This window comes from Pinus tabuliformis, chromosome 5_2 (genome assembly GCF_031772625.1).
Source record: "Pinus tabuliformis cultivar Carrire ecotype Pingquan chromosome 5_2, CPIR1, whole genome shotgun sequence".
Lineage (NCBI taxonomy): Eukaryota > Viridiplantae > Streptophyta > Pinopsida > Pinales > Pinaceae > Pinus > Pinus tabuliformis.
Window position 1 is genome coordinate 85,093,202 of NC_142306.1, and position 6,000 is coordinate 85,099,201.

Here is a 6,000-nt window from a genome sequence, read left to right on the forward strand (position 1 = left end):
AATAGTTACATGAAATCTTGCTTGGTTGCAGCCCTCAGTAGTGATTTTGTGATAACAGGAACGATGGAAAATTTGATATTTTATGGTTGGGGTCTTACATCATTGCTGACATTGTAGGTGATAGTTCATTCCATAGTGTCCATTTATACAGTGAGAAACTACAATTTCTTGTAAATATGCAAGATTTGAAATTATACTACAAAGGTATTACTTATCACTATTAGGGGTGTATTTCTAGATGTGACATTTTCATTTTTTCCTGTGGGATTTCATTTTATTGATGTGCTACTATATGTTATTTTAGTTATGCATTGTTCATTGTTATGATTTGTTAGTTAGATGTTATTTCATTCTGTTAGAAAATTATATATTACAGAGCAATGGAACACATAAAATATTGCAGAAATATAAACACAGAAAATGCATAAAACAAGAGAGACACAAATATATGTGTTTGTTTCTCATCTTCTTCATCATACTTGAAGACCAATTGAGACTGATCAGATTCTCAGTTTCTCCCTGGTTACAACTTTTGTTAACATATCTATAGGATTCTAGCTAGTGTGTATCTTTTCCAGCTTCAACTGTCCATCTTCCAATGTTGACCATATGAAATGGTACTTGAGCTGTATATGTTTAATATTGGAATGAAATGCAAAGTTCTTTGCAAGATGTATGGCACTCTCGCTGTCACTATATAACCTGCCCAACTCCTGCTTCTTACCCAATTCATCCAGAAACCTTTGTAACCAAATCATTTCTTTACTAGCCTCTGTAGCAGCAACATACTCAGTGTTTGTTGTTGAAATTGCAACAACACTTTGGATTTTTGAAACCCAACTAACAGTTGTTCCATCTACAGTAAATACATATCCTATAGTGCTCCTACTGTTATCTCTGTCACCTGCCATATCTGCATCAACATATCCCTATAGAGCAATGTTTGAACCACCAAAGAATAATGCTTGATTTGTGGTACCTCTCAAATACCTGAGAATCCACTTCACCGCCATCCAATGTTCTTTTCTTGGATTGTTCATGTACCTACTTACAACTCCCTCTGCATGTGCAATATCAGGCCTTGTGCAGACCATTGCATACATTAAGCTTCCAACTGCTGATGCATATGGAACTTTAGACATATGAGCCATTTCTTCCCGAGTCTTGGGACACGCCTCCTTACTTAATTTGAAATGGATAGCCAAAGGTATACTAGCTAGTTTTGCATTATGCATATTAAACCTTTCCAACACCTTTTCTATGTACTCACTTTGAGAGAATGTTAATTTGCGATTCTTCCTGTCTCTATTTATTCTCATACCAAGGATTTGTTTTGTATCACCCAAATCCTTCATTGAAAATGAGTTTGCCAATTTCTTTTTGAGCACATGTATTTCATGCATGTTAGAACCTACAACAAGCATGTCATCTACATACAATAATAATATAATATCGCTGCCAACATTTTGCCTTTTGAGATAAACACAATGATCAGAGTGACACCTAGTATAACCTTGTTCAGACATAAACCTATCAAATTTTAGATACCACTGCCTTAGAGCCTGTTTTAAGCCATACAAGCTCTTCTTCAACCTACACACTAGTTTCTCCTTCCCTTTTACCTCATATCCTTGTGGTTGTTGCATATATATCTCTTCCTCCAAATCCCCATGGAGAAAGGTTGTATTTACATCTAACTGCTTAAGATGCAAATCTTCAGCTGCTACTAGACTTAGAATAGTTCTGATTGAAGTCATTTTAACAATAGGAGAAAATATTTCATCAAAATCAATACCTTTCTTCTGTGCAAACCCCTTCACCACAAGTCTAGCTTTGTACCTCTGTTTTCCTCCATCTTCTTCCTTCAACTTGTAAACCCATTTATTCTGCAATGTTGTTTTACCTGCAGGCAACCTGACTAAGTCCCAAGTCTGGTTATGTGCTAAGGATTCCATCTCTTCTTTCATGGCTTGCTCCCACTTCTTCTTGGTTTCTACCTACATTGCTTCTTCATAACATTCTGGTTCACCAGAATCAGTCAACAATACATAATATAATGAAGGAGAGTATTGTTTAGGGGGTCTACTTATCCTGGTAGATCTTCTAACACCACTTTTAGGTGTTTGAGGTGCTTGTTGCTGTTGTGGTTGTTGTTCTAGCTGTTGATCATTATGATTTTTAGGCACCATCACTTTTCCTGTGATATCTTCAAGTACTTTGTATTCTCTGCTTTCTTTTTCCTATTTCTTTTCCTGCAGTTGATCCTTATACAAAACCTTTTCATTGAATATGACATCTCTGCTCCTAATGATTTTGTGTTTTTCACAATCATAAAAGCGATAACCAAAATCATTAACACGATATCCAATAAAGGTACATTTCTTTGATTTGCCTTAAGCTTTGTTCTATTTTCTTTATTAATGTGGACAAAGGCTCCACAACCAAAAGTCTTTAAAAAAGAGTAGTTTACCTTTTTACTTGTCCATACCTCCTCTAGAATACCACCATCCAAGGAAATTGAAGGCCCTCTATTTATTAGATAAACATCAGTATCTACAGCATCTGCCCAAAATTGTAAAGGCAATCCTGCATGCAATCTCATGCACCTTGCATGCTCCATGATTGTCTTGTTCATCCTTTCTGACACACCATTTTCTTGTGGTGTTCCTGGAACTATCTTCTCTATGCGAATTCCATTCTCAGAATAGTACCTATCGAACTCTTTGCTGCAATATTCACCTCCATTGTCTGATTTGAGACACTTCAACCTTTTTCCTGTCTCATTTTCAACCAAAGCTTTCCATTTCTTGAAAGTATCAAATACATTAGATTTATTTTGAATATGATAAATCCAAGTTTTTCTGGTTGCATCATCAATAAAAGTAACATAATAACGAGAGCCACCAAGAGATGATACCTAAGCAGGTCCCCATACATCTATATGCACAAGCTCTAATTTTTCACTCTTCTTTTTTTCCCAACTCTAAGGAATATGACTCTCTTCTGTTTTCCATAAACACAATTCTCACAGAATTTTAAATCAACATGCTTCAAACCTGGCAATAAATTACTTGAGTGAAGAATCTGCATCCTCTTCTCACTCATGTGCCCAAGCCTATGATGCCACAATGTCGTATCTTCTCCTGTAGAGGTTAAAGCATTAACAAAATTAGAAATACCATTGTATAAATACAATGTACCAACCTTTCCTCCTTTTGCTATTACCGGGGATCCTTTAGTGACCTTCCAGGTTTTATCTATGAAAGTAGTTACACAACCTTCACCTCCCAACTGCCCTGCTGAAATCAGATTTTTCTTCAGATCTGGAACATGCCTTACCTCCTTCAATAGCCACTGATTTCCATTTTTCTGTTTTATGAAAACTATACCCATTCTAATGATTTTACAGGGTTTATCATCACCCAATCGAACCTGTCGAAGATCTCCTTGAACATAATCATAAAAATGTTTCCTATCAGGTGTGGCATGGAATGAGGCCCCTAAATCTACCACCCAAGCATCAATAATATTTTCTAATGAAAGAACAAAATAATCTTGAAACACATCACCTATTACATTCACTTCATGCTTAGTTTCTTGTTGTGCGTCTCCTTATTTTCCCTTCTGAGACTTGCAGTCTTTCTTCAGGTGTCCTTTCTTCCCCCATTTCTAGCACACTATCCCCAAGCTGGACTTGGATCTACCTTTTCTTGACTTACTGTGATATCTTGGGCTCTTTCCTCTTTCCATTTTTCTTCCCCTAATCTCTGCAGTCAAAGCATTACCTGATGTCTCACTGGAGATTTTCCATCGCATTTCCTCGCTAAGGATTGAACCGACAACATCATTAAAATTTAAAGTACTAGATCTAGAGACAGAGTTACTAATGGCCATAACTAAACCATCCCAACTTTCTGGCAGTGAGCATAGAAATAACAGAGCCCTAACTTGATCATCAAAATTTACCCCTACAGAACTTAGTTGACTTGTAACTGTATTAAAATCATTTAAATGGTCTGCAATAGATCCACCTTCTAACATCTTCATATTAAATAAATGCTTCATAAGAAATACCTTATTTGAGGCCAATGGTTTTTCATATAGTTTGGCCAATTCCGACATTGAACCCTCTGTTGTCGTTTCCTTTGAAATATTAAACACTACCGACACTGCTATGCACAGCCGCATTATTCCAAGTGCCTTTCAGTTGAGAACATCCCATTCTGTGTCTGTCATACTCATCGGCTTATTTGTCTTTCTGCTCAATGGTAGGTACAGATCTCTCTGATACAGATAATCTTCCATCTGCATCTTCCACAGCTAGTAGTTTTGGCCGTTGAACTATTCGACCCTAAACCTACCATCTTCCGCCATTACTCCCACTTGAAACAGGAACCCTTCTCTCTCCTGCGAGTTTACCAGCCAAATAAAGCTTCAGCTCTGATACCATTTGTTAGAAAATTATATATTACAGAGCAATGGAACACATAAAATATTGCAGAAATATAAACACAGAAAATGCATAAAACAAGAGAGACACAAATATACGTGGTTCACCTAGTTTGGGCTACGTCCACGGAGAAACAGACAGTCCTTCTTTTATTATATTATCCGGCAAATTGAAGAGATACAACCTACAACAAATCCACTGTAACTCCCTCTTCGCTCCCAATCTCCTCTCTTTTCCTCACTCAGAATATAGATATCCATAGACGCAATACAATTCCATCATATATAGCGAGGGGTTGCCTTCTAGGGCAAAAAACCCTAAACTAAACATAACTTCTACCTTTAGATCATCTGCCTAATGAACGGCTCAGATTGACTAGAAATTACTATACTTTTTCCAGGCAATTTTACATCTGTTTTTAGCTTCGGGGGTGCTGCCCCCGATTCCCCGCTGGGGGACCACTGGCCTCCAAACCCCTTAGCCAAGGGGAATGGGCCCCCCCAAACTCCCGTGAGGGGGACAAGTCTCCCCCGCACCCCCCCCGCATAGAGGGGTGTACAATCTTCCTTGGGTATACATCTAGTTGAAACCTTCGAATATAGAAGATAATCAGGATCCACACCCAACACATTTCCTAGAATAGTCATAGCTCCATTTTTATTTTACTAATATGTAACGAAGTGATATGACTTTGGTCCAATTTTCTCTAGAGTAGTAATGTTTTATTGTCGATCTCTTAGGTGACAAGTAGACGATTAAGTGGTTCTCACATTGTCCCAAGAGGAGAAAGTGTCTAGGATTTGGATAAAATTGTTACACCTCTTATTAGTAGTTGTACATAGGATCTTTTAGTGTAGCATTCACGACCATTATAATCCCAAGGTCACAAGTCAAAGGGCATGAAAAAAAATATCTGAGTCCCTATATTACTAAACCTATACCTATGCCTTGTTAGTTTGAGTCTGTAATTTACTTTTTTTCTTTGACCATGTCCTTTCCCTTATAAGAGTCACCTTAGCGCTCTCTGTTAACTTTTGCATTTGCGGTCAAATTCCACCATAAATAGCTCAAATGACTGAGATAATGATGGAATTAGATTCCTATTTTTGCGAGGACCAAAATTTCCCTAAAGATAACCCAATTTGGTCGAGCGGGAGTTGAGTTATGAATTATTTTATTCATGCATGTTTTATCGAATGGGTCAGCACTAACCACATGAGTAACTGCTTAGGTTAGCCTTAATCCCAAGTGAACCCTTAGAAGCACCTATAAATATAAAATACCTCAAGATGATTTGGATACATTCAATCAAGCTATGTACTCTTCTCTTTTTTCTTGTTTTGGATAGGTTCGTCGGAAGGAGTTTGTGTAAGGGCTCAAAATCACAGGTGTGAGGTTCACTCTAAGTTAGGGTTTTCTAGTTTCTAGATACTGCACAGAATATGGAATTCTAGTCCCTAGGTTCTAGCACATAATGGTTATGAGAGTGTCCATAGAGCCCTTAGATGCTAGCATAGAGGCTTATGGGAGAGTTCATGGGTTTAGAGGTA